At 45.3% G+C, this 20,252-nt stretch overlaps 1 pseudogene; it reads right to left on the bottom strand.

The window, feature by feature from the left end:
* The window catches only part of LOC128657038 (zinc finger protein 850-like), a 429,091-nt pseudogene that overhangs the window by 267,057 nt on the left and 141,782 nt on the right, over positions 1–20,252 (bottom strand).

The raw sequence follows: 20,252 nt of genomic DNA on the forward strand, positions 1-20,252 counted from the left end.
TGGACCCGTAACGAGGAAGCTTGGCGTTCTGTCGAGACGCCATGAGATCTATCTCTGGTTTGCCCCAACGTCGAAGTATTTGGGCAAAGACCTCCGGATGAAGTTCCCACTCCCCCGGATGAAAAGTCTGACGACTTAGGAAATCCGCCTCCCAGTTCTCCACTCCCGGGATGTGGATTGCTGACAGGTGGCAAGAGTGAGACTCTGCCCAGCGAATTATATTTGATACTTCCATCATCGCTAGGGAGCTTCTTGTCCCTCCTTGATGGTTGATGTAAGCTACAGTCGTGATGTTGTCCGACTGAAACCTGATGAACCCCCGAGTTGTTAACTGGGGCCAAGCCAGAAGGGCATTGAGAACTGCTCTCAATTCCAGAATGTTTATTGGAAGGAGACTCTCCTCCAGAGTCCATGATCCCTGAGCCTTCAGAGAATTCCAGACAGCGCCCCAACCTAGTAGGCTGGCGTCTGTTGTTACAATTGTCCAATCTGGCCTGCTGAATGGCATCCCCCTGGACAGATGTGGCCGAGAAAGCCACCATAGAAGAGAATTTCTTGTCTCTTGATCCAGATTCAGAGTAGGGGACAAATCTGAGTAATCCCCATTCCACTGACTTAGCATGCACAATTGCAGCGGTCTGAGATGTAGGCGTGCAAAGGGTACTATGTCCATTGCCACTACCATTATGCCTATTACCTCCATGCATTGAGCCACTGACGGGTGTTGAATGGAATGAAGGACACGGCAAGCATTTTGAAGCTTTGTTAACCTGTCCTCTGTCAGGTAGATCTTCATTTCTACAGAATCTATAAGAGTCCCCAAGAAGGGAACTCTTGTGAGTGGAAAGAGAGAACTCTTCTTTTCGTTCACCTTCCACCCATGCAACCTTAGAAATGCCAGTACTAACTCTGTATGAGACTTGGCAGTTTGAAAGCTTGAAGCTTGTATCAGAATGTCGTCTAGGTACGGAGCTACCGAAATTCCTCGCGGTCTTAGTACCGCCAGAAGAGCGCCCAGAACCTTTGTGAAGATTCTTGGAGCCGTAGCCAATCCGAATGGAAGAGCTACAAACTGGTAATGCCTGTCTAGGAAGGCAAACCTTAGATACCGGTAATGATCTTTGTGAATCGGTATGTTAAGGTAAGCGTCCTTTAAATCCACAGTGGTCATGTACTGACCCTCTTGGATCATGGGTAGGATTGTCCGAATAGTTTCCATTTTGAACGATGGAACTCTTAGGAATTTGTTTAGGATCTTTAAGTCCAAGATTGGTCTGAAGGTTCCTTCTTTCTTGGGAACCACAAACAGATTTGAGTAAAACCCCTGTCCGTGTTCCGACCGCGGAACCGGGTGGATCACTCCCATTAGTAACAGATCTTGTACACAGCGTAGAAACGCCTCTTTCTTTATCTGGTTTGTTGACAACCTTGAAAGATGAAATCTCCCTTTTGGAGGAGAAGTGTTGAAGTCCAGAAGATATCCCTGAGATATGATCTCTAACGCCCAGGGATCCTGGACATCTCTTGCCCAAGCCTGGGCGAAGAGAGAAAGTCTGCCCCCTACTATATCCGTTTCCGGATTGGGGGCCCTCACTTCATGCTGTCTTAGGGGCAGCAGCAGGTTTTCTGGCCTGCTTGCCCTTGTTCCAGGTCTGGTTAGGTTTCCAGCCCTGTCTGTAACGAGCAACAGTTCCTTCCTGTTTTGGAGCGGAGGAAGTTGATGCTGCTCCTGCCTTGAAGTTACGAAAGGCACGAAAATTAGACTGTCTAGCCCTTGGTTTGGCTCTGTCTTGAGGCAGGGCATGGCCTTTACCTCCTGTAATGTCAGCGATAATTTCTTTCAAACCAGGCCCAAATAATGTCTGCCCTTTGAAAGGTATGTTAAGTAATTTAGATTTAGAAGTAACATCAGCTGACCAGGATTTCAGCCACAGTGCTCTGCGTGCCTGAATGACGAATCCGGAATTCTTAGCCGTAAGTTTAGTTAAATGTACTACGGCATCTGAAACAAATGAATTAGCTAGCTTAAGTGTTTTAAGCTTATTTGAAATCTCATCTATAGTTATTGAGTCAAGAGTTTCTTCCAGAGACTCGGACCAAAAAGCGGCCGCAGCCGTGACAGACGCAATACATGCAAGGGGTTGTAATATAAAACCTTGTTGAGCAAACATTTTCTTAAGGTAACCCTCTAATTTTTTATCCATTGGATCTGAAAAGGCACAGCTATCCTCCACCGGGATAGTGGTACGCTTAGCCAGAGTAGAAACCGCTCCCTCCACCTTAGGGACCGTCTGCCATAAGTCCCGTGTGGTGGCGTCTATTGGAAACATCTTTCTAAATACAGGAGGGGGGGAAAAGGGTACACCGGGCCTATCCCACTCCTTAGTAATTATCTCTGTAAGCCTCTTAGGTATAGGAAATACGTCAGTACTCGTCGTTACCGCATAGTATCTATCCAGCCTACATAATTTCTCTGGGATTGCAACGGTGTTACAATCATTCAGAGCCGCTAATACCTCCCCTAGCAGTACACGGAGGTTTTCTAGCTTAAACTTAAAGTTTGAAATGTCTGAATCCACTCTATTGGGATCAGCTCCGTCACCTGCAGATTGAAGCTCTCCGTCCTCATGTTCTGCAAATTGTGACGCAGTATCTGACATGGCCCTATTATTATCAGCGCACTCTGTTCTCACCCCAGAGTGATCCCGCTTACCTCTAAGTTCAGGTAGTTTAGACAAAACTTCAGTCATAACATTAGCCATGTCCTGTAATGTGATCTGTAATGGCCGCCCTGAAGTACCCGGCGTTACAATATCACGCACCTCCCGAGCGGGAGATGCAGGTACTGACACGTGAGGCAAGTTAGTCGGCATAACTTTCCCCTCGTTGTTTGGTGAATGATGTTCAACTTGTACAGATTGACTTTTATTTAAAGTAGCATCAATGCAATTAGTACATAAATTTCTATTGGGCTCCACCTTGGCTTTAGCACATATAGCACAGAGATATTCCTCTGAGTCAGACATGTTTAACACACTAGCAATTAAACTAGCAAACTTGGAAATACTTTTCAACTCAATTTACAAGTAATATGAAAAACGTACTGTGCCTTTAAGAAGCACAGAAAAAAATTATGACAGATGAGTAACAACGAACCGGAGAAACTATAAAATCAAATTTTCCCTGTAAAAAATACAATTTAGCAAAGGATTGCCCCCATTAGCAATGGATAACTAACCCTTAAACAGCAGAAAAAAAGTACAGAAAAACATAATTTATGCTTACCTGATAAATTCCTTTCTCCTGTAGTGTGATCAGTCCACGGGTCATCATTACTTCTGGGATATTAACTCCTCCCCAACAGGAAGTGCAAGAGGATCACCCAAGCAGAGCTGCTATATAGCTCCTCCCCCTCTACGTCACACCCAGTCATTCGACCAAGAACCAACGAGAAAGGAGAAGCTAAAGGGTGCAGTGGTGACTGGAGTATAATTTAAAAATTTAGACCTGCCATAAAAAACAGGGCGGGCCGTGGACGGATCACACAAAAGGAGAAAGGAATTTATCAGGTAAGCAAAAAATATTTTTTCTCCTGTTAAGTGTGATCAGTCCACGGGTCATCATTACTTCTGGGATACCAATACCAAAGCAAAAGTACACGGATGACGGGAGGGACAGGCAGGATCTTTATACAGAAGGAACCACTGCCTGAAGAACCTTTCTCCCAAAAATAGCCTCCGAAGAAGCAAAAGTGTCAAATTTGTAAAATTTGGAAAAAGTATGAAGTGAAGACCAAGTTGCAGCCTTGCAAATCTGTTCAACAGAGGCCTCATTCTTAAAGGCCCAAGTGGAAGCCACCGCTCTAGTGGAATGAGCTGTAATTCTTTCAGGAGGCTGCTGTCCAGCAGTCTCATAGGCTAACTGTATTATGCTACGAAGCCAAAAGGAGAGAGAGGTAGCAGAAGCTTTTTGACCTCTCCTCTGACCAGAATAAACGACAAACAGGGAAGACGTTTGTCGAAAGTCTTTAGTTGCCTGTAAATAGAATTTTAGGGCACGAACTACATCCAGATTGTGCAGAAGACGTTCCTTCTTTGAAGAAGGATTTGGACACAATGATGGAACAACAATCTCTTGATTGATATTCCTGTTAGTGACTACCTTAGGTAAGAACCCAGGTTTAGTACGCAGAACTACCTTATCCGAGTGAAAAATCAGATAAGGAGAATCACAATGTAAGGCTGATAACTCAGAGACTCTACGAGCCGAGGAAATAGCCATTAAGAACAGAACTTTCCAAGATAACAATTTTATATCAATGGAATGAAGGGGTTCAAACGGAACACCCTGTAAAACGTTAAGAACTAGGTTTAAACTCCATGGCGGAGCAACAGTTTTAAACACAGGCTTAATCTTGGCCAAAGCCTGGCAAAAAGCCTGAACGTCTGGAACTTCTGACAGACGTTTGTGTAACAGAATGGACAGAGCTGAGATCTGTCCCTTTAACGAACTGGCGGACAAACCCTTTTCTAGACCTTCTTGTAGAAAAGACAGTGTCCTAGGAATCCTAACCTTACTCCAAGAGTAACCTTTGGATTCGCACCAATATAGGTATTTACACCATATTTTATGGTAAATCTTTCTGGTAACAGGCTCCTAGCCTGTACTAAGGTATCAATTACTGACTCAGAAAAACCACGTTTTGATAAAATCAAGCGTTCAATTTCCAGGCAGTCAGCTTCAGAGAAATTAGATTTTGATGTTTGAAGGGACCCTGAACCAGAAGGTCCTGTCTCAGAGGCAGAGACCAAGGTGGACAGGAGGACATGTCCACTAGATCTGCATACCAGGTCCTGCGTGGCCACGCAGGCGCTATTAGAATCACTGATGCTTTCTCCTGTTTGATCCTGGCAATCAATCGAGGAAGCATTGGGAAGGGTGGAAACACATAAGCTCTCCCGAATGTCCAAGGTGCTGTCAAAGCATCTACCAGGGCCGCTCCCGGATCCCTGGATCTGGACCCGTAACGAGGAAGCTTGGCGTTCTGTCGAGACGCCATGAGATCTATTTCTGGTTTGCCCCAACGTCGAAGTATTTGGGCAAAGACCTCCGGATGAAGTTCCCACTCCCCCGGATGAAAAGTCTGACGACTTAGGAAATCCGCCTCCCAGTTCTCCACTCCCGGAATGTGGATTGCTGATAGGTGGCAAGAGTGAGACTCTGCCCAACGAATTATCTTTGATACTTCCATCATCGCTAGGGAGCTTCTTGTCCCTCCTTGATGGTTGATGTAAGCTACAGTCGTGATGTTGTCCGACTGAAATCTGATGAACCCCCGAGTTGTTAACTGGGGCCAAGCCAGAAGGGCATTGAGAACTGCTCTCAATTCCAGAATGTTTATTGGTAGGAGACTCTCCTCCTGAGTCCATGATCCCTGAGCCTTCAGGGAATTCCAGACAGCGCCCCAACCTAACAGGCTGGCGTCTGTTGTTACAATTGTCCAATCTGGCCTGCTGAATGGCATCCCCCTGGACAGATGTGGCCGAGAAAGCCACCACAGAAGAGAATTTCTGGTCTCTTGATCCAGATTCAGAGTAGGGGACAAATCTGAGTAATCCCCATTCCACTGACTTAGCATGCACAATTGCAGCGGTCTGAGGTGTAGGCGTGCAAAGGGTACTATGTCCATTGCCGCTACCATTAAGCCGATCACCTCCATGCATTGATCCACTGACGGGTGTTGAATGGAATGAAGGACACGGCAAGCATTTTGAAGTTTTGTTAACCTGTCTTCTGTCAGGTAGATCTTCATTTCTACAGAATCTATAAGAGTCCCCAAGAAAGGAACTCTTGTGAGTGGAAAGAGAGAACTCTTCTTCTCGTTTACCTTCCACCCATGCGATCTTAGAAATGCCAGAACTAACTCTGTATGAGACTTGGCAGTTTGAAAGCTTGAAGCTTGTATCAGAATGTCATCTAGGTATGGAGCTACCGAAATTCCTCGCGGTCTTAGTACCGCCAGAAGAGCCCCCAGAACCTTTGTGAAGATTCTTGGAGCCGTAGCCAACCCGAATGGAAGAGCTACAAACTGGTAATGCCTGTCTAGAAAGGCAAACCTTAGATACCGGTAATGATCTCTGTGAATCGGTATGTGAAGGTAAGCATCCTTTAAATCCACTGTGGTCATGTACTGACCCTTTTGGATCATGGGTAGAATTGTCCGAATAGTTTCCATTTTGAACGATGGAACTCTTAGGAATTTGTTTAGGATCTTTAAATCTAAGATTGGTCTGAAGGTTCCTTCTTTCTTGGGAACCACAAACAGATTTGAGTAAAACCCCGGTCCGTGTTCTGACCGCGGAACCGGATGGATTACTCCCATAAGTACCAGGTCTTGTACACAGCGTAGAAACGCCTCTTTCTTTATTTGGTTTGTCGACAACCTTGATAGATGAAATCTCCCCTTTGGGGGAGAGGATTTGAAGTCCAGAAGATATCCCTGAGATATGATCTCTAACGCCCAGGGATCCTGGACATCTCTTGCCCAAGCCTGGGCGAAGAGAGAAAGTCTGCCCCCTACTAGATCCGTTTCCGGATCGGGGGCCCTCAATTCATGCTGTCTTAGGGGCAGCAGCAGGTTTTCTGGCCTGCTTGCCCTTGTTCCAGGACTGGTTAGGTCTCCAGCCTTGTCTGTAGCGAGCAACAGCTCCTTCCTGCTTTGGTGCAGAGGAAGTTGATGCTGCTCCTGCCTTGAAATTACGAAAGGAACGAAAATTAGACTGTCTAGCCCTAGGTTTGGCTCTGTCTTGAGGCAGGGCGTGGCCTTTACCTCCTGTAATGTCAGCGATAATTTCTTTCAACCCGGGCCCGAATAAGGTCTGCCCTTTGAAAGGTATGTTGAGTAACTTAGATTTAGAAATAACATCAGCTGACCAGGATTTTAGCCACAGTGCTCTGCGTGCCTGAATGGCGAATCCGGAATTCTTAGCCGTAAGCTTAGTTAAATGTACTACGGCATCTGAAACAAATGAATTAGCTAGCTTAAGTGTTTTAAGCTTGTTTGAAATTTCCTCTATAGTTATTGAGTCAAGAGTCTCTTCCAGGGACTCGGACCAAAAGGCTGCTGCGGCCGTGACAGACGCAATACATGCAAGGGGTTGCAATATAAAACCTTGTTGAACAAACATTTTCTTAAGGTAACCTTCTAATTTTTTATCCATTGGATCAGAAAAAGCACAGCTATCCTCCACCGGGATAGTGGTACGCTTAGCCAGAGTCGAGACCGCTCCCTCCACCTTAGGGATCGTCTGCCATAAGTCCCGTGTGGTGGCGTCTATTGGAAACATTTTTCTAAATACAGGAGGTGGAGAAAAGGGTATACCGGGCCTATCCCACTCCTTAGTAATTATCTCTGTAAGTCTCTTAGGTATAGGAAATACGTCAGTACTCGCCGGTACCGCATAGTATCTATCCAGCCTACATAATTTCTCTGGAATTGCAACGGTGTTACAATCATTCAGAGCTGCTAATACCTCCCCTAGCAGTACGCGGAGGTTTTCAAGCTTAAACTTAAAATTAGAAATGTCTGAATCCACCCTAATGGGATCAGAACCGTCACCTGCAGATTGAAGCTCTCCGTCCTCATGTTCCGCATACTGTGACCCAGTATCTGACATGGCCCTAGTATTATCAGCGCACTCTGTTCTCACCCCAGAGTGGTCCCGCTTCCCTCTAAGTTCTGGTAATTTAGACAAAACCTCAGTCATAACATTAGCCATGTCCTGTAATGTGATTTGTAATGGCCGCCCTGAAGTACCCGGCGTTACAATATCACGCACCCCCCGAGCGGGAGATGCAGGTACTGACACGTGAGGGGAGTTAGTCGGCATAACTTTCCTCTCGTTGTCTGGTGAATGTTGTTCAATTTGTACAGATTGACTTTTATTTAAAGTAGCATCAATACAATTAGTACATAAATTTCTATTGGGCTCCACTTTGGCTTTAGCACATATAGCACAGAGATATTCCTCTGAGTCAGACATGTTTAACACACTAGCAAATAACCAGCAAACTTGGAAATACTTTTCAATTCACTTTACAAATAGTATGAAAAAAACGTACTGTGCCTTTAAGAAGCACAGAAGATATGACAGTTGAGTACAATAAAACAGATAAGCTATGAAATCAAATTTTTTCCGGTAAAAATTACAATTTTAGCATAGGATTGCCCCCATAGTAATGGATAACTAACCCTTTATAGCAGAAAAAATGTACAAATTAAAACGTTTTTTATCACAGTCAAGCACAATCTCACAGGTCTGCTGTGAGTGATTACCTCCCTCAAAATAACTTTTGAAGACCCTTGAGCTCTGTAGAGACGAACCGGATCATGCAGGGAAGAAGGACAGACTTTTGACTGAATTTTTGATGCGTAGTAAAAGCGCCAAATTAAGCCCCTCCCCCTCGCACACAACAGTGAGGGAGATCAGCAAACTGTCATAAATTAAATAAAATGCCCGCCAAGTGGATAAAACTAATGCCCAAACAAGTTTTCACCCAGTACCTCAGACAAATAAACGATTTCACATGCCAGTAAAAACGTTTAACATTATAAATAAATTGTCATAAAACCTGCTGCAAGTCGTTTTCACTGCAAAATAGACTAAAGCTTTATGTAAACAGTATTATTCCAGTGAAATGCCATTCCCCAGAATACTGATGAAAATATACATACATGACAGCCTGATACCAGTTGCTACTACTGCATTTAAGGCTGAACTTACTTTATATAGGTATTTGCAATATTTTCTAGTCAATTCCATTCTCAGAAAATAATAAGCTGCTACATACCTCTTTGCAGGTGAACCTGCCCGCTGTCCCCTGATCTGAAGTATACCTCACCCCTCAGATGGCCGAGAACAGCAACATGATCTTAACTACTCCGGTTAAAATCATATAGAAACTCAGGTAGATTCTTCTTCAAATTTCCCCTGAGAATGAACAACACGCTCCGGTGTTGTTTTAAAATAACAAACTTTTGATTGAAGTCATAAAAACTAAGTAAAATCACCACAGTCCTCTCACACATCCTATCTATTAGTTGGGTGCAAGAGAATGACTGGGTGTGACGTAGAGGGGAGGAGCTATATAGCAGCTCTGCTTGGGTGATCCTCTTGCACTTCCTGTTGGGGAGGAGTTAATATCCCAGAAGTAATGATGACCCGTGGACTGATCACACTTAACAGGAGAAAACAGAATTTATGTTTACCTGATAAATTACTTTCTCCAACGGTGTGTCCGGTCCACGGCGTCATCCTTACTTGTGGGATATTCTCCTCCCCAACAGGAAATGGCAAAGAGCCCAGCAAAGCTGGTCACATGATCCCTCCTAGGCTCCGCCTTCCCCAGTCATTCGACTGACGTAAAGGAGGAATATTTGCATAGGAGAAACCATATGATACCGTGGTGACTGTAGTTAAAGAAAATAAATTATCAGACCTGATTAAAAAAACCAGGGCGGGCCGTGGACCGGACACACCGTTGGAGAAAGTAATTTATCAGGTAAACATAAATTCTGTTTTCTCCAACATAGGTGTGTCCGGTCCACGGCGTCATCCTTACTTGTGGGAACCAATACCAAAGCTTTAGGACACGGATGAAGGGAGGGAGCAAATCAGGTCACCTAGATGGAAGGCACCACGGCTTGCAAAACCTTTCTCCCAAAAATAGCCTCAGAAGAAGCAAAAGTATCAAACTTGTAAAATTTAGTAAAAGTGTGCAGTGAAGACCAAGTCGCTGCCTTACATATCTGATCAACAGAAGCCTCGTTCTTGAAGGCCCATGTGGAAGCCACAGCCCTAGTGGAATGAGCTGTGATTCTTTCAGGAGGCTGCCGTCCGGCAGTCTCATAAGCCAATCTGATGATGCTTTTAATCCAAAAAGAGAGAGAGGTAGAAGTTGCTTTTTGACCTCTCCTTTTACCAGAATAAACAACAAACAAGGAAGATGTTTGTCTAAAATCCTTTGTAGCATCTAAATAGAATTTTAGAGCACGAACAACATCCAAATTGTGCAACAAACGTTCCTTCTTTGAAACTGGATTCGGACACAAAGAAGGCACGACTATCTCCTGGTTAATGTTTTTGTTAGAAACAACTTTCGGAAGAAAACCAGGTTTAGTACGTAAAACCACCTTATCTGCATGGAACACCAGATAAGGAGGAGAACACTGCAGAGCAGATAATTCTGAAACTCTTCTAGCAGAAGAAATTGCAACCAAAAACAAAACTTTCCAAGATAATAACTTAATATCAACGGAATGTAAGGGTTCAAACGGAACCCCCCTGAAGAACTGAAAGAACTAAATTGAGACTCCAAGGAGGAGTCAAAGGTTTGTAAACAGGCTTGATTCTAACCAGAGCCTGAACAAAGGCTTGAACATCTGGCACAGCTGCCAGCTTTTTGTGAAGTAACACAGACAAGGCAGAAATCTGTCCCTTCAAGGAACTTGCAGATAGTCCTTTCTCCAAACCTTCTTGAAGAAAGGATAGAATCTTAGGAATTTTTACCTTGTCCCAAGGGAATCCTTTAGATTCACACCAACAGATATATTTTTTCCATATTTTGTGGTAAATTTTTCTAGTTACAGGCTTTCTGGCCTGAACAAGAGTATCAATGACAGAATCTGAGAACCCTCGCTTTGATAAGATCAAGCGTTCAATCTCCAAGCAGTCAGTTGGAGTGAGACCAGATTCGGATGTTCGAACGGACCTTGAACAAGAAGGTCTCGTCTCAAAGGTAGCTTCCATGGTGGAGCCGATGACATATTCACCAGGTCTGCATACCAAGTCCTGCGTGGCCACGCAGGAGCTATCAAGATCACCGATGCCCCTCTCCTGATTGATCCTGGCTACCAGCCTGGGGATGAGAGGAAACGGCGGGAATACATAAGCTAGTTTGAAGGTCCAAGGTGCTACTAGTGCATCTACTAGAGTCGCCTTGGGATCCCTGGATCTGGACCCGTAGCAAGGAACCTTGAAGTTCTGACGAGAGGCCATCAGATCCATGTCTGGAATGCCCCACAATTGAGTAATTTGGGCAAAGATTTCCGGATGGAGTTCCCACTCCCCCGGATGAAATGTCTGACGGTCTCAGAAAATCCGCTTCCCAATTTTCCACTCCTGGGATGTGGATTGCAGACAAGTGGCAGGAGTGAGTCTCCGCCCATTGAATGATTTTGGTCACTTCTTCCATCGCCAGGGAACTCCTTGTTCCCCCCTGATGGTTGATGTACGCAACAGTCGTCATGTTGTCTGATTGAAACCGTATGAACTTGGCCTTTGCTAGCTGAGGCCAAGCCTTGAGAGCATTGAATATCGCTCTCAGTTCCAGAATATTTATCGGGAGAAGAGATTCTTCCCGAGACCAAAGACCCTGAGCTTTCAGGGGTCCCCAGACCGCGCCCCAGCCCACCAGACTGGCGTCGGTCGTGACAATGACCCACTCTGGTCTGCGGAAGCTCATCCCCTGTGACAGGTTGTCCAGGGACAGCCACCAACGGAGTGAATCTCTGGTCCTCTGATCTACTTGTATCGTCGGAGACAAGTCTGTATAGTCCCCATTCCACTGACTGAGCATGCACAGTTGTAATGGTCTTAGATGAATTTGCGCAAAAGGAACTATGTCCATTGCTGCTACCATCAAACCTATTACTTCCATGCACTGCGCTATGGAAGGAAGAGGAACAGAATGAAGTATTTGACAAGAGTTTAGAAGTTTTGTTTTTCTGGCCTCTGTCAGAAAAATCCTCATTTCTAAGGAGTCTATTATTGTTCCCAAGAAGGGAACCCTTGTTGACGGAGATAGAGAACTTTTTTCTACGTTCACTTTCCACCCGTGAGATCTGAGAAAGGCCAGGACAATGTCCGTGTGAGCCTTTGCTAGAGGAAGGGACGACGCTTGAATCAGAATGTCGTCCAAGTAAGGTACTACTGCAATGCCCCTTGGTCTTAGCACCGCTAGAAGGGACCCTAGTACCTTTGTGAAAATCCTTGGAGCAGTGGCTAATCCGAACGGAAGTGCCACAAACTGGTAATGCTTGTCCAGGAATGCGAACCTTAGGAACCGATGATGTTCCTTGTGGATAGGAATATGTAGATACGCATCCTTTAAATCCACCGTGGTCATGAATTGACCTTCCTGGATGGAAGGAAGAATTGTTCGAATGGTTTCCATTTTGAACGATGGAACCTTGAGAAACTTGTTTAGGATCTTGAGATCTAAGATTGGTCTGAATGTTCCCTCTTTTTTGGGAACTACGAACAGATTGGAGTAGAACCCCATCCCTTGTTCTCCTAAAGGAACAGGATGAATCACTCCCATTTTTAACAGGTCTTCTACACAATGTAAGAATGCCTGTCTTTTTATGTGGTCTGAAGACAATTGAGACCTGTGGAACCTCCCCCTTGGGGGAAGCCCCTTGAATTCCAGAAGATAACCTTGGGAGACTATTTCTAGTGCCCAAGGATCCAGAACATCTCTTGCCCAAGCCTGAGCGAAGAGAGAGAGTCTGCCCCCCACCAGATCCGGTCCCGGATCGGGGGCCAACATCTCATGCTGTCTTGGTAGCAGTGGCAGGTTTCTTGGCCTGCTTTCCTTTGTTCCAGCCTTGCATTGGTCTCCAGGCTGGCTTGGCTTGAGAAGTATTACCCTCTTGCTTAGAGGACGTAGCACTTGGGGCTGGTCCGTTTCTGCGAAAGGGACGAAAATTAGGTTTATTTTTGGCCTTGAAAGACCTATCCTGAGGAAGGGCGTGGCCCTTGCCCCCAGTGATATCAGAGATAATCTCTTTCAAGTCAGGGCCAAACAGCGTTTTCCCCTTGAAAGGAATGTTAAGCAATTTGTTCTTGGAAGACGCATCCGGCTGACCAAGATTTTAACCAAAGCGCTCTGCGCGCCACAATAGCAAAACCAGAATTTTTCGCCGCTAACCTAGCCAATTGCAAAGTGGCGTCTAGGGTGAAAGAATTAGCCAATTTGAGAGCATGAATTCTGTCCATAATCTCCTCATAAGAAGAAGAATTATTATTGAGCGCCTTTTCTAGCTCATCGAACCAGAAACACGCTGCTGTAGTGACAGGAACAATGCATGAAATTGGTTGTAGAAGGTAACCTTGCTGAACAAACATCTTTTTAAGCAAACCTTCTAATTTTTTATCTATAGGATCTTTGAAAGCACAACTATCTTCTATGGGTATAGTGGTGCGTTTGTTTAGAGTAGAAACCGCCCCCTCGACCTTGGGGACTGTCTGCCATAAGTCCTTTCTGGGGTCGACCATAGGAAACAATTTTTTAAATATGGGGGGAGGGACGAAAGGTATACCGGGCCTTTCCCATTCTTTATTTACAATGTCCGCCACCCGCTTGGGTATAGGAAAAGCTTCGGGGGGGCCCCGGGACCTCTAGGAACTTGTCCATTTTACATAGTTTCTCTGGAATGACCAAATTCTCACAATCATCCAGAGTGGATAACACCTCCTTAAGCAGAGCGCGGAGATGTTCCAATTTAAATTTAAATGTAATCACATCAGGTTCAGCTTGTTGAGAAATTTTCCCTGAATCTGAAATTTCTCCCTCAGACAAAACCTCCCTGGCCCCCTCAGACTGGGGTAGGGGCCCTTCAGAACCAATATCATCAGCGTCCTCATGCTCTTCAGTATTTTCTAAAACAGAGCAGTCGCGCTTTCGCTGATAAGTGGGCATTTTGGCTAAAATGTTTTTGATAGAATTATCCATTACAGCCGTTAATTGTTGCATAGTAAGGAGTATTGGCGCGCTAGATGTACTAGGGGCCTCCTGTGTGGGCAAGACTGGTGTAGACGAAGGAGGGGATGATGCAGTACCATGCTTACTCCCCTCACTTGAGGAATCATCTTGGGCATCATTTTCTCTAAATTTTGTGTCACATAAATCACATCTATTGAAATGAGAAGGAACCTTGGCTTCCCCACATTCAGAACACAGTCTATCTGGTAGTTCAGACATGTTAAACAGGCAAAAACTTGATAACAAAGTACAAAAAACGTTTTAAAATAAACCGTTACTGTCACTTTAAATTTTAAACTGAACACACTTTATTACTGCAATTGCGAAAAAGTATGAAGGAATTGTTCAAAATTCACCAAAATTTCACCACAGTGTCTTAAAGCCTTAAAAGTATTGCACACCAAATTTGGAAGCTTTAACCCTTAAAATAACGGAACCGGAGCCGTTTTTATATTTAACCCCTTTACAGTCCCTGGTATCTGCTTTGCTGAGACCCAACCAAGCCCAAAGGGGAATACGATACCAAATGACGCCTTCAGAAAGTCTTTTCTATGTATCAGAGCTCCTCACACATGCATCTGCATGTCATGCTTCTCAAAAACAAGTGCGCAATAGAGGCGGCGAAAATGAGACTCTGCCTATGATTAGGGAAAGCCCCTAGAGAATAAGGTGTCCAATACAGTGCCTGCCGGTTATTTTACATAATTCCCAAGATTAAAATAATTCCTCAAGGCTATGGAGTATAAAATATGTTTATATATAAATCGATTTAGCCCAGAAAATGTCTACAGTCTTAAAAGGCCCTTGTGAAGCCCTTTTTTTCTTTCTGTAATAAAAATGGCTTACCGGATCCCATAGGGAAAATGACAGCTTCCAGCATTACATCGTCTTGTTAGAATGTGTCATACCTCAAGCAGCAAAAGTCTGCTCACTGTTCCCCCAACTGAAGTTAATTCCTCTCAACAATCCTGTGTGGAAACAGCCATCAATTTTAGTAACGGTTGCTAAAATCATTTTCCTCTTACAAACAGAAATCTTCATCTCTTTTCTGTTTCAGAGTAAATAGTACATACCAGCACTATTTTAAAATAACAAACTCTTGATTGAATAATAAAAACTACAGTTAAAACACTAAAAAAACTCTAAGCCATCTCCGTGGAGATGTTGCCTGTACAACGGCAAAGAGAATGACTGGGGAAGGCGGAGCCTAGGAGGGATCATGTGACCAGCTTTGCTGGGCTCTTTGCCATTTCCTGTTGGGGAGGAGAATATCCCACAAGTAAGGATGACGCCGTGGACCGGACACACCTATGTTGGAGAAATAAACGTTTTTTATCACAGTCAAAGCACAGTCTCACAGGTCTGCTGTGAGTGATTACCTCCCTCAAAATAACTTTTGAAGACCCCTGAGCTCTGTAGAGACGATCCGGATCATGCAGGGAAGAAAACAGACTTGTGACTGAATTTCTGATGCGTAGTAAAAGCGCCAAAATAGGCCCCTCCCCCTCACACACAACAGTGAGGGAGATCAGTAAACTGTCTTAAATTAAATAAAACGACAGCCAAGTGGAAAAAAACAGTGCCCAAAACAATTTTTCACCCAGTACCTCAGATAAATAAACGATTTAACATGCCAGCAAAACGTTTAACATCAAATAAAATGAAGTGTCATTAGAAAGCCTGCTGCTAGTCGTTCCCACTGCAAGTTAGGCTACAAGTTTAATGCATACAGTATTATCCCAGTGAAGTGCCATTCCCCAGAATACTGAAGTGTAAATATACATACATGACAGCCTGATACCAGTTGCTACTACTGCATTTAAGGCTGAACTTACATTATATCGGTATTTGCAGTATTTTCTCAGTCAGTTCCATTCCTCAGAAAATAATATACTGCTACATACCTCTTTGCAGGTGAACCTGCCCGCTGTCCCCTGATCTGAAGTTTACTTCACTCCTCAGATGGCCGAGAACAGCAAAATGATCTTAACTACGCTGGCTAAAATCATACAAAAAACTCAGGTAGATTCTTCTTCAAATTCTACCTGAGAAGGAACAACACACTCCGGTGCTGTTTTAAAATAACAAACTTTTGATTGAAGGTATAAAAACTAAGTATAATCACCACAGTCCTCTCACACATCCTATCTATTAGTTGGGTGCAAGAGAATGACTGGGTGTGACGTAGAGGGGAGGAGCTATATAGCAGCTCTGCTTGGGTGATCCTCTTGCACTTCCTGTTGGGGAGGAGTTAATATCCCAGAAGTAATGATGACCCGTGGACTGACCACACTTAACAGGAGAAATATATAATTTTCCTCGATCCTGTAATAGCGCTATTACTTAAATCCTTTTATTCTGTTTCTTCATATATATTATATATACACACAGGGCTCAAAATTTCAGGTCCTAAGCTACTAGCCAGGCCAAAAATGTTACTCGCCACTTCTGATCCCACCCATTACCCGCCCACTGCATACCCAGGCCACGCCTACTCACCCACCCACTGCATACCCACGTCAGGCCCACTACTTCAACCATTCTTTTCAGCGCCCACATTTTAATTAGGAGCTAGTGGCACACACACTGAAACAGAGACAACACACACACACTGTGACAGAGGAACACACACAAACACACACACTGTGACAGAGGAAACACACACACACACACACTGTGACAGGGAGCACACACACACTGTGACAAGGGGCACACACACACACTGTGACAGGGAGCACACACACACTGATAGGGAGCATACACTGTGACAGAGGGAACACACACACACAAACTGTGACAGGGAGCACACACACACTGTGACAGGGAGCCCACACACACTGTGACAGCGAGCACACACACACTGTGACAGGGAGCACACACACACACTCTGTGACAGGGAGCACACACACACACACACTATGACAGGGAGCACACACACACACTGTGAAAGGGAGCACACACACACACTGTGACAGGGAGCACACACACACACACTGTGACAGGGAGCACACACACACACACACTGTGACAGGGAGCACACACACACACACACACACACTGTGACAGGGAGCCCACACACATACACACTGTGACAGGGAGCACACACACACACACACACACTGTGACAGGGAGCACACACACACACACACATACTGTGACAGGGAGCACACACACTGTGACAGGGAGCACACACACTGTGGCAGGGAGCACACACACTGTGGCAGGGAGCACACACACACACACACATTGACAGGGAGCACACACACACACACACACACTCTGACAGGGAGCACACACACACTGTGGCAGGGAGCACACACACACTGTGGCAGGGAGCACACACACACACACACTGACAGGTAGCACACACACACAGTGACAGGGAGCACATACACACACTGTGACAGGGAGCACACACACACACACTGTGACAGGGAGCACACACACACACAGTGACAGGGAGCACATACGCACACACACACAGTGACAGGGAGCACATACGCACACACACACAGTGACAGGGAGCACATACGCACACACACACAGTGACAGGGAGCACACACACACAGTGACAGGGCAACATTAAACTTTCAGACATCTCTGAAAGTTTAATGTTGCTCTGTCACACTGTGACAGAGGGAACACACACACACACTGTGACAGGGAGCACACACACACTGACAGGGAGCACAGACACAGTGACAGGGAGCACACACACACAGTGACAGGGCAACATTAAACTTTCAGACATCTCTGAAAGTTTAATGTTTCTCTGTCACACTGTGACAGAGGGAACACACACACACACACTGTGACAGGGAGCACACACACACTGTGACAAGGGGCACACACACACACTGTGACAGGGAGCACACACACTGATAGGGAGCACACACTGTGACAGAGGGAACACACACACACTGTGACAGGGAGCACACACACACTGTGACAGGGAGCACACACACACTGTGACAGGGAGCCCACACACACTGTGACAGCGAGCACACACACACTGTGACAGGGAGCACACACACACACACTCTGTGACAGGGAGCACACACACACTATGACAGGAAGCACACACACACACACACTGTGAAAGGGAGCACACACACACACACTGTGACAGGGAGCACACACACACACTGTGACAGGGAGCACACACACACACTGTGACAGGGAGCACACACACACACACACTGTGATAGGGAGCCCACACACATACACACTGTGACAGGGAGCACACTCACACACACTGTGACAGGGAGCACACACACACACACTGTGACAGGGAGCACACACACACACACACTGTGACAGGGAGCACACACACTGTGGCAGGGAGCACACACACACACACTCTGACAGGGAGCACACCCACACTGTGGCAGGGAGCACACAAACACTGTGGCAGGGAGCACACACACACACACTGTGGCAGGGAGCACACACACACACACTGTGGCAGGTAGCACACACACATTGACAGGGAGCACATACACACACTGTGACAGGGAGCACACACACACACACACACACACACACACACACTGTGACAGGGGAGCACACACACACAGTGACAGGAGCACATACGTACACACACACACAGTGACAGGGAGCACACACACACAGTGACAGGGCAACATTAAACTTTCAGACATCTCTGAAAGTTTAATGTTGCTCTGTCACACTGTGACAGAGGGAACACACACACACTGTGACAGGGAGCACACACACACTGACAGGGAGCACACACACAGTGACAGGGGAGCACACACACACAGTGACAGGGGCAACATTAAACTTTCAGACATCTCTGAAAGTTTAATGTTTCTCTGTCACACTGTGACAGAGGGAACACACACACACACTGTGACAGGGAGCACATACACACTGTGACAGGGAGCACACACACACTGTGACAGGGAGCACACACTGTGAGAGGGAACACACACACACACACTGTGACAGGGAGCACACACACACTGTGACAGGGAGCACACACACACTGTGACAGGGAGCACACACACACTGTGACAGCGAGCACACACAAACTGTGACAGCGAGCACACACACACTGTGACAGGGAGCACACACACATACTGACAGGGAGCACACACACACACACACTGTGACAGGGAGCACACACACACACACACTGTGACAGGGAGCACACACACACACACTGTGACAGGGAGCACACACACACACTGTGACAGGGAGCACACACACACACTGTGACAGGGAGCACTCACACACACACACACTGTGGCAGGGAGCACACACACACACACACTGTGACAGGGAGCACACACACACTGTGACAGGGAGCACACACACACACACTGTGACAGGGAGCACACACACACTGTGGCAGGGAGCACACACACACACACATTGACAGGGAGCACATACACACACACACTGTGACAGGGAGCACACACACACTGTGGCAGGGAGCACACGTTTCAATACCGTGTTAACTCTGTAGACTGTAGAAATATTGCTAGGTATAAGTTATTTTTATAGATTTATACATAGTCACATTCATGTTCGCACAACCAGAGGGGAGGGGACTTTCTCCAGTTCTGTTTCCAGACATGTCTTTGCGAGAGGTAAGCTTCTTGTTTTACACTGAAAAGGGGCTGTCTGCTGTTTGTTTCAGTTCAGCACTATTCCCTGCTTACACAGGCTACTACTTCCGCATGGGTTAAAAAGTGTTTAGTAGGGAGGGGTTGCTGTGTGTACATTTGTGCTGCAGTATTTGCCAGCATTTAACCCATTGACTGCTAGAGATGGTTTTTTTAGCCCTACATGACAAAACTGCTGTAAATTTACAACTGTGGTGTGACGTATTTTTTAGGTGACCCTTCAGCTATTAGTTACTTGAACAAAAAGTTTTGCTCATAAAATAATATTGTGGATTTAAAAAAGTGTATTAATAGGTTTTTGTAAATTTGCAAAAGAACACACAATTTTCTAAATTAAATTGAAAAAACATGAGCATTTGTAGCAATCTATTTTAAAAGGCTGCATGATTATTACCCTGAGATAAAAAGTGAAACAGACATTCTATGTAGTGATTTTTTTTATCAAAATGTTTTTTTCACCATAATGCTTTCTTAATAAATACTGTAAATATACTGTCAGGGAACACACACACATACTCACACTGTGACAGGGGACACACACACACTGTGTCCCTGTCACAGTGTGAGTATGAGCAAAGCTTTTTGTTCAAGTAACTAATAGCTGAAGGGTCAGCTAAAAAATACGTCACACCACAGTTGTAAATTTACAGCAGTTTTGTCATGTAGGGCTAAAAAAAACATCTCTAGCAGTCAATGGGTTAAATGCTGGCAAATACTGCAGCACAAATGTACACACAGCGACCCCTCCCTACTAGACACTTTCTTTTTCACCCATGC

This window comes from Bombina bombina, chromosome 4, assembly GCF_027579735.1.
Source record: "Bombina bombina isolate aBomBom1 chromosome 4, aBomBom1.pri, whole genome shotgun sequence".
Lineage (NCBI taxonomy): Eukaryota > Metazoa > Chordata > Amphibia > Anura > Bombinatoridae > Bombina > Bombina bombina.